Source organism: Fukomys damarensis, unplaced genomic scaffold (genome assembly GCF_012274545.1).
Source record: "Fukomys damarensis isolate Sample0158 unplaced genomic scaffold, DMR_v1.0_HiC HiC_scaffold_31, whole genome shotgun sequence".
Lineage (NCBI taxonomy): Eukaryota > Metazoa > Chordata > Mammalia > Rodentia > Bathyergidae > Fukomys > Fukomys damarensis.
This window is the reverse complement of record NW_022900943.1, coordinates 20,753,766-20,764,125: the sequence shown is the minus strand read 5'-3', so window position 1 is coordinate 20,764,125 and position 10,360 is coordinate 20,753,766. Positions and strand designations below refer to the sequence as shown.

At 36.6% G+C, this 10,360-nt stretch overlaps 1 protein-coding gene and 1 pseudogene across 2 annotated transcripts in view; one reads left to right on the top strand and one right to left on the bottom strand.

The window, feature by feature from the left end:
• The window catches only part of Tmc1 (transmembrane channel like 1), a 164,910-nt gene that overhangs the window by 121,061 nt on the left and 33,489 nt on the right, over nt 1–10,360 (bottom strand). The window lies entirely within an intron of this gene.
• LOC109118509 overlaps nt 1–10,360 on the top strand; it is a 15,465-nt pseudogene that overhangs the window by 1,127 nt on the left and 3,978 nt on the right.

Here is a 10,360-nt window from a genome sequence, read left to right as displayed (position 1 = left end):
TATATATATAATATAAATATGGCTTTGGACTATATAGCTTAGTATATCATATCAGTTAAAACAAAGACAAAACCTTTGAGTGATATTAAACATCAAAGCATAAAAGATGAAATCTGACATATACAAAGCTTCTGAAAGAAACAAAATTGCTCCCAGGACAGAGTAAATAGCCAAAAATCATGGTATTGGTACACTTAAAGAAAAAAGGAATCAAAGAGAGATAGAAATCCAAAATAGGACAGAAAAATGGGATGCCAGACAAGAAGCAGTGTTAGGGCTTATAAAATACTATTTGGTGGAAAGAGAACTTGGTTCTGGAGAAGACAAGCATGTCGATTTTGTCTTTCTGTTGGCAAAACCCCAATGTTCCATCAGACCAAGCTGAAATATTCAAGTCTATCTTGGTTCTGATCTTAGGCTCTCCAAGCAACATTAACATTACAATCATGAGATTTTTGTCAATAGCAATAATGTGCTGGCCAGTAGATGGAAACCATCACTGAGTACAGCAATTAGATAATTGAACCCAACAAGTCCACCTCATCCTTGGACTGTTTTGAGGCACACAATCTAACAAAAATGAATTAATTTCATAAAGGCATAAAATAATTTATCTATAGACTCTCACATATTGGGAAGATTTTATCTGGCTACTTGTCACAATATTTGGTCTGGCAAAACACAGGCAATATTTATACAAGGGACAAATCAGTCTTCCATTCCGAAGCACTTGGAGGTGAGTAATATGTAAATGATGACACTGAATGCCACAGGAAGTATGGAGAGGAAGAAATATGTCTTGCTGATGAAGTCCAGAAAGGCATCACAGAGGAGGTGGCAATCGACGGAGCCTTGAAGGGTAGGCACTTAAGCAATGCCTGAGTCGAGTTAAAGTGATTGCTTCACTACATTAAAATACAGATGATGGAAAATGTACTTAGCTTCTAGGACATAGAGTGGAAAGCAAACAAATTAGATCTGAACTTCAAGTAAGACCAAGTTCAAATGGTAGATGAAAAGAACATATCAGTTTTGATCATCTAAACATTATGTGACAGCAATGCAAAATTTTCTTAATGATGAATAAGAAGCACAATGAGGTGATACTGTAAGAATTAGGCAAGGTCCAAAAAACATGCCATGGCAGAAAACTCAAAAGCATACCTTTAACCACCAATAATTTATATCCTAGTATAAAGATAGCATATTGATATTCTCCATCCAAATACTTGTATGAAAAAGAGATAAAATGAAAAGTGGTAGACAGATAGCTGTCCATTCTGGATCAAAATGGTATTATAACATGAAGAAGTCACAGTGACACAAAGCTTGACTATTTCATAATTTTGAATGGGATTCCAAACATCTCCAGCAAAGTCTAAGAGGTATCTTTGTAAAAATAAGCTTGCCTTTCAATATTGCCATGAAAATACTAAAAACTAGAATAGTTTACTTTTTGAGAATTCAGTGGAAGATGAGTATTGCCTGTATATGTCTATATGCAAAATCTTTCATGTGGAATCAGAGAAACCAAGGAACTCTCTGAAAATGGGTTTGAGTATTTGAGGAGTTGAAGCAGAAGTAGATGGGAAAAGTTTTTTCTTTGAATTAAAAATAAAAGATTATTTTTCAAAGGCAGATAGAAGTAGGGAAGGTAATAGTATTGCATTGGTTGTTGCCTCTCAAAAACTAGATGTTAAAGAATGAAAGAACTGGTCTGGATACAGAACTGAGGTAGAGAATTTCATTTCACAAAATTATCATATAGAAAGCTTCAGTTTAGCTAAAAGTTTAGCTTACTCATGATATTGACTATGAAAGGTGGGAGAAACCCCAGCTGTTTGGGCTGGTAAGGGTGATTGTTACTGTGCCTCAGTGCTGCATAAATTGGGAATACATTTTTAGTACAGATCTGAAGCAAAAGTGAACAGTAGCATCCTGATGGTATGCAGGTCTCTTCCGTTGTCAAGGAATGTACAGCAATCTCCCTTTCTAGGAGAAAAGACAGACATAAGAAATAAGACAAGCAATCTTAGCCGTCAGGAGTTAAAAAATGATGTATAGCATCGTGCATTCATCCTCAGGGTTAGAAAGCAATGATTGTGAATGCTCAGCCCCTGGTAATTGAGGCTCAGGAGTTGCTAATAGCAATCTTAGCTGAGACCAGACCATGGGCAGATCAGACTCCATAGATCATGGATGAACCTCCCAGATGAAATTCGTTAGCTCTTTGACCTAACAGTTCTAATGATTTTCCTTAAGAGGAATAAATGTGGTTTTTTTTATCAAAATCTACTACATGTTCAACTAACTATAATCATAGTTCACTTCAGAATTGTAGGTTGTTTATAAAAGTGGCAAACAAACACAGTCTTTCATCACTTTTCCCAACCAGGATAACATCTCTGGCAGATTCTGTAGCTTCCTGTCCATTTTCAGTTGTTAAGAACAGCTTTGCTTTGGTAACTGAGATTCATTCCCAGCTACTATGAAACCTAGTCCAGTCCACATTAAAGCTGCAACCTTATAAACTATTGGAGCTTTCCCTCCCTCTCCTCACTCATGCCAGGAACTGGGGTAGACACCTAAGTGAAGAAGGGGATGAGGGCAGCAGTCTGACCACACCTCCTGAGAGATACCTTCTCCTCCCTGCAGCATGTATCTTCTGGTTCCTGCATGGCCTCGGCTAGTAGAATGAGCAGTAGGAGCACGCGGCAAAATATTAAGCACCACTGCTCGTAAGAGTACCCACCATACCCCTATTGTAACTACTGCCTGGGAAATTTTTGAGTTCTTTGGAATCATTCTCTTTCTCCACACTGTAGTTTCTAATCTTGGCTAATATGTTCTTTCAAGAGCATTTTAGCAGCCCCATAGGGTCTGTACTGTTTACTGCCCCAATTCCTTCTCCCCTTAGGCTGCTTCCGTATCTGTAGGACCCTCAACTCAGGAAGCAACTTTCTCAGGAGCATGGTTATTAGTCACTCAACTCCTGTTATTTTCCACTGCTTGTACTTGGCTCAGGAGAAATAGATGAACCCTCACCTTTAAAATCAGAGAAATAGAAGCCATTTTCAACAGTACTGTATCATCAAAACATTCTCCTATTCATAAATTCTACATTATTCATACCTGGCACAAAATAATGTAAAAAAGAGGACAAAATGTTAGTTAGAATAAAAGAAAGGGGAAAGTTCAGGGGCAGAACTTATGCAATTCTTTCTGAATATCAGTATAAAATAAGCATTATCTCCATATTACAGGTAAGTAGATTGACAGGTGAAAAGCTTAACAATAGTGAACAACCATTATTATATTGTTCCAGTTTCCTGTAGTTCTGAGAACTTTCCCACCACTGCCCTAACATTTTCTGTGAATGGCGCCCTAATAAAAACACATACATATTTATCCATGTGGCTAAGGAAATGAAAGATTTAAGTCCACTGAGCCTCAGGCTTTCCTGTGTCATGCACTGTAACAGAGAGAAGACCACATACAGTCAGAGAGAATGAAGCAAATTAGGAGAAGTAAGAGACAATGAGAATTTCCTGGCTTTGCTCTAGTATGGTCTTCTGGCCCTATAGCTGATTTGGAAACCTTTGGGTTCCCTGAATAACTCCCTGCTATCTTTTAACTTAGGCTAGTTTCGTTGGAATATATTGTTTTGGACCAAACTACCTTTAACTAATAGAGTGACTCAATGTGTAAAGCTTGTGAAGAGTGAGGATGATTTTTAAATGTGATTCCAACATTTGTTCCACTATCTGCCTTGCCAAGAAGAGAAAGCACAGGTCTGGGATATATTCACAGAGCCACAGCAGTCAAACTATGGAGTAATCACCCAACATAATCAGAACTGATTCATTTCCTTTCTGCTGAACATTTCAGCTTTGCAGCTAAGGAATGATCTTAAATGCTCACTTCAGAATCATAGAAGAAAATTAAAGATTTGTAAATGAGAAAAAGTGTACAGTATATATTGCCTGTTCATCAATTAACACTTCATATCCTGCACACAAACATCTTTCTCATTATGATTTTGTACAATTTTTTAATTCTTTCTATGTATTTGTCCCATTTACTCAAATATAGGTTATGAGTTTCCTTAATACTTTTGTACTTTTCTTGTATTCAGTAATCAGAATTAAGGTACACAGCCTATTTAAATGCATAAGCTAACGTAATAATGACACCTGTAGATGCAAATCTTGGGATTGACAGGAACTGACTTTTCCACAGACCCCAACCAGAAAAGGGGAAGAATTCTCACATGAAGTATTTAAGTTAAGATTAAAGATAAATGTCTAAATTGAAGTAAATGTTACTTCATAACTGTGGAATATGTTAAGAGGAGAAAAAAGCTTAAGAGTTTCAAATTATTAATAGAAATTTGTTTTACTGCTTAGGAAAATTTAATTTTTTAATATTTTAATGTTTTCTCACTAAAAAGAGATATAGACCTCATAAACTTCCTTCAAATCTCTCCAAGTCTATAACTATATCACACAAGAGTGGAATTTCATCTTTCTTTTCCCATTACAATAAACCACATGGGTAGAGCTAGTATTTATGGGTATTGGCATACAAAATTTAGATATTAAAGATCACTACCTTGAAAACAATCAGGACACTATCTTGTTTTAAATATATTCTCATTTACCTGTTTACCTCACCTAAAAGTTATGATAACCAGAGGGAATCATCAAATGATTAAGTAAAACCATATTATTAAAATAGTATTGGAATTTTGCTTCTAGATGAGTAAAGTAACTAGAAATGCATTTACCTTTTTACTTTAGAAAGCCAAACAAAACATCCGAAAGATTTTAAAGGCAGCCAAAAACAAAAACCAGGATCTCTGAAGGAGGGAAAGCAGCGGAAATGGACGCGACGTAGCCTGACTTTTTTGCCAGAGGAGACTACAGCACAGGGAGGGGGACCCCAAGGGAGGCGCATGGTCTCAATGCACTGCACTGATATAGTTCTGATGTCAGGAAGTACAACACAGCTAGAAAATAACAGGAGCAACACAGAGAGGTATCTGGAAATCTCTGAATCCTCTCATCCTTTGACTGAGTGCTATTTTGTGCACGTGTGTAGCAACCACTGAGACCTGGGAAAGACTCACCAGAAAGGATTGGGCAAAAAGCTGATCTTGGGTCCACAGGTTTGGGAATAGTTTGGATTATCCATTAGTCAAAGAGGGGAAACTCTCTAATTCATACACAATGTTTAAAGTCCTGGGAAAGTTATTGCCTACACCTACTCTGAACTCATCCTAACTAAGCTTAAATGCAAGTCTGAAAATCATCTTGCTAATTCCAAGTAATTTTACTGCACACCAGAATCAAAAAAGGAAAAAAATATTTAAAGGAATACAGAAGAACTCAAAACACAACAATAAAATTTAACATGTCAACACTGAATAAAAATTATCAAGCAAGCAAAGAAATAAGGAAAATAAGACTGACTCCTAACCAGGAGAGCAATTGTACCAATCAATGGAAATATTCAAAAGTAACATAGATTAAAAACAGTAAGCTCTTGAAATATATGAAAGTTAGTATATATCATTAATTGATGATAAACCATGATGTTAAAAAATAATATTGTAAGCCCACTACTATGGAGATACATTTAAAAGTTGTAATTAATATACCAATAATGGGGACAAAATGGAATAAAAATCACTCCATCCAAATAAAGGTAAGAAAAGAGAATAAAGTACAAAGAACAGATGGGGACAAAAGAAAGTAGCATAAAGGCATATTAAAGATCTCAAGTTGCTAGCAAAGTGAAAATTATATCCACAATGAGGTACCACTACACACTTTTTCAAAAGGCTAAAATTAAAAAGATTCACTCTCAATCCCAACTTCTAGTGAAGATGCAGATCAAATGGAAATCTTAGCAAAAATGCAAAACAGCACAGCCACTTTAGGGAATAATTTGGCCTTTGCAAATAGGGTCGGGGATTTAGCTCAGTGGTTCCTTTTCCTGCCTCCTTCCCCTGCCTCACAAATAATATTAATCAAATATATAACCATATAGCCTAGCAACCCCAGTCCATATGTGCACACAAAGAGTTCACTTAAATGTCCATAGCAGCTTTCTTCCGCCCTAAGTATAAAACAACTGTATTGTTCATCAAGAGGTGGATGGATAAACAAATTACAAAACCTTCATGCAGCAGAATACTGCTCGGCAACAAAACACAACAAACTACTGATTCGCTTAACAATGAGGATGAATCTAAAAGCATCCGGCTCTTTGTAAGAATCCAGATACAAAAGAGTATTTACTGGATGTTTCCACATATATGAAAGTTCAGAAATGGAAAAATAATCTATGATAAAAGCATAGCCGCAGTTGCTGGGGTCCAGGAGCAGAATATAAAAGGGGTGGAATGTATTGATTTATGCCAAAGGGGTATGAGGACGCATTTTGGTGCAGTGAGTGTCTTTAGTATGGTGATGATAAAAATAAAATAAAATAAACTCTTACCAGAACTTCTGAAGCTATAGATTTTAAATGTGTGCACTTTATTGTGTATAAATTACCTCAATATAGTTCATTTTTAAAGCACATAAGAAATGGAAATAGAGAAGTGTTGATATTTTATCAGTCAAATGCACATTGCTCAGTAGTCCTCACTGGAGGGCAATTCAAACCCAAGAGGATCTGTCCACCTCAGAGGAACCCTGAAAACGCCGGAGAAGTGAGAATCAATGACATCCGTGGCGAAGTTTAAAGGCCTCTGCACTTGTAACGCAGAGCTTCTCACTGGTTTTGTTCAATACTTGTTTAGTAATACCCCGAACACATATTCACTGAAAGGAGAAATTCGACTGCATCACATCCTTCCTAGAGTACATGAACAGGGGGCAGAATGTTTAATGATCTGAGTGATCAAATGAATAAATGGATGAAGTGGATTTCTCCAAGAATTTATAATACACATGCATACACAGATACTTTATCTCTTATAAGAAAAACTGTTCATTTTTAAATGTAATAAAGCATCAAATGAGCACCACAAATTTACAATTTTGTAGTATTTATACAAGTAGAGCAGAGCTATCTCTCTGGACTGTTAAAAAATGCTTATGAAAAAAATGCTCATGAGCCAGGCATGGTGGTGCATGCCTGTAATCCCAGCACTCAGGAGACTGAAGCAGGAGGATCGCTGTGAGTTCGAGACCAGCCTGGGCTACCTAGTGAGTTCCAGGTCAGTCTCAACTACATAGTGAGACCCCCATCTTAAAAACAAAAAACAAATAAACACAAATGCTTATGGCCAGGGCTGGGGATTTAACTCAGCGACACCACCACCTGCCTTGCACACACAAGGTCCTGAGTTTGATCCCCAGTACAAAAAAGAAAAAAAAAAGTTTATGACCAAACAATTATAGGGACAACTGGTATCTTTTGACATCTTTATTTTTTATGTCACGTTGGAGTTTACAAATGGCTTTCACAATAATTATTTCATTTAATTGATAAGGAGGACTATTTTACCAGTAAGTAGTTTCTAAGTATAAAGCATTGAATCTATTGAGGCAATGAAGAAAATTTTCTAAAGGCTGTTCCCAGTTAACCTGTTGTTTATCTGATTCAAATTATGTTGAGAGACTGAGAGATCCCTCGACATAATTGCATTTTAAAATTCAGTTCAGAATTACCATCATTTTCACACATAACCTTCTGATTGGTCTAGATTTCTCTCTCTCTCTCTATCTCTATCTCTCTCTCTCTCTCTCAAGTTTATCAGTACATTTCAGATATACAGTACAGTTCCATTCATTATTGAGATCTTGTACCTTTATATGACAGGTCTTAGTTCTCAGTCTTTCCCCATACCCTGCCCTCCCTTCACACCCTACTCCTCCCTTCCCTATTTACAAAAATTTTATTTTCACTTTCTCATACTTTTTTCTTTTCCTTTATTTCCTTTCCCCTACCCTTCCTGCTTCCCCTACACCTTTAGCCCTTTTCTTCCTATTTCACATTGTCGATTATACCATTAGGATCTTATTTACAATTATAGTTTTTCACGCCAGAGAAACTGTTTGGTATTTACACATGTGTGACCTATTTATTTCACTTAAGAGGTCTAGATTTCTCTAAAGCACACTGAAGTTCTTTGCTGACTACCAGACTTCCCTCTGAAATTCACTGTTCCTATGGTTTCTGCGACTCTCTTCTCACCAGGACTTCTGCTTATCCCTCTGACCCATACTTTCTGTTTCTTCCCTGAACCTCATCTTCTTCCACTCACCACTAAACGCTGGAGTTGTCCAGGTTCCATTAATGGCCATCTTTCCTTCTCATGCCACATGCTTTTCTTAGGAAGCCACATAATCCTAATATCTTCAACTCCACATGATGTCCCTGCCTCCACATTTCATTTGTTAGACTTTCATTCTGCTCAGATGACCAAGCCAAAAACTTGGGCATCATTCTCGACACCCATCATCTCGTATTCAGCCCCATCAACTACTAATATTTTTGTATTCTGAATGTTTTGTGGAGTCCTACCTTTCTGTATCACACATAAACCTCAAAAACCTCATCAAATTTCCTCAAAAGTACTCTTCCTTCCTAAACTTAGGTGGGCATCCTGGTCCCACTCAGACACTTACCTCTGAAGTGCCAAGCATACAATAGAGGTGACCGCTTGCAAGCCCAGAGTTTTCAGGTCCTTTACCTCCTACAGACTTGGATGGAACACCACCACACTACTGTGTCTTGGCATCTTACAGATGCTCAACTGAAAGGCCTCTATAACATAACTCAAAAGTGTGCTATCTCTCCACCAGGTGAAACAGGAGACAAGAGGGATCCAGGAAGATAAATTTGCCTTTCTTCTTTTCCTGTGCTACCACTAGCCACAAATTTTCATGTGTCCTATGTGAAGCATTTAAATATACTGAGCAAGGTACCTTCCAGTTGACTTGTTCTGTTCTTTCATAGCTTGTTGAAGTGGAAGCCATGATGGAAGGAAACCATTTGTCACTGCTTTACATCTAGCAACCATGGGGCCTCATCAGTGCACATTATAGAGTTTGCCATACAATAAATACTCAACAGTGGAGGTATTGTTATGCTACAATGACATGGAAAACAAAAAAGGCAATGCTATTATTCTCTTCCTTTCTTATGTCTACAAAACTGTATTCATTTATGTATTAATTCATTTGCATAAATTTTATTTTCTTTTATTGATGAATTATAGTTGTACATACTAAATATTTATGAAGTACAATGTGATGTTTTGATATATATTTACCCTATGTCCATTCTATTAAACATAAATCATTCATAGAAAATATCTGAAAGATACCCAAATATTAATGACAATTTTCTATAGTGAGCTTTTGTGTCTTTGTTGGTATATTAATATATTCTAATGTTACAGCTTTTCTGCAACATTAACTACATAAACAAAATAAAGCTATTAAACTTTGAAACATTTGTTATAAAAAGGCAATCAATGATAAATACACAGCATTAATAATCAGCAAGAATATTCAGTTCTAACCTTGTTTAATGAAATGTTCAGCCTTTAAAAATAGCCTGAGCAGTTTTATTGCAAATTTTTGTAAGAATTATTGAAGATCTAATTTTTTTAAATGCCTACCAACAACACCATAGCTACCTAAATTGCCTGAGGAATTTTTGGACCCCAAGTAAGAAAATCTTACCTAACATTTGAATTCTGCCCCTATGACAAAAACCCAAATCCATACTGCTAAAGGATAATACGTAACTTTGGGCTATTGTCAGTACTTTCTTGAGATGGGTTTGCAAAGCTTCACAGAAACTGCTTTTGTTTTCTGAAAGCAATGACCTACTTCAATAATGATGCTCCTAAGGCTCCCCAGATGTTGGAAGTTAATAAAACAACTGAGCATATTAAATAGGGTACTGCTCAGATTCCCTAGATAGCAGCCTGAGACTGGATGGCTTTAATAGATTATCTCTAAATGAGGCGTCCATCTCCACTTTCAATTGTAAGATTAAGTGAATCACCTAAAGAAATGACTGATAGCATGACTGTCTGGATTAGATGCACTATTCCAAAAACCAAACAGGCACATTCAGGTTTTTCTTATTTGAGAATTCAACCTGTCTGTCTTCGGAGGACTGAAATGTTGCTGAAACAGATTCAGATGTAAGCTAAGCATAAACACCACAGAATGACTGCTAAACATACAGCACACTATATACCTGGTACTGAAAATGTGCTCCACACAGGCCCCAGCAACCAAAAAATAATTTTTTCATGACACTTCTCCTCCCTTCACATAAATACCCCCATACCCCCCCACAATATAATTTTATCTTTTTTTTTTTTTTT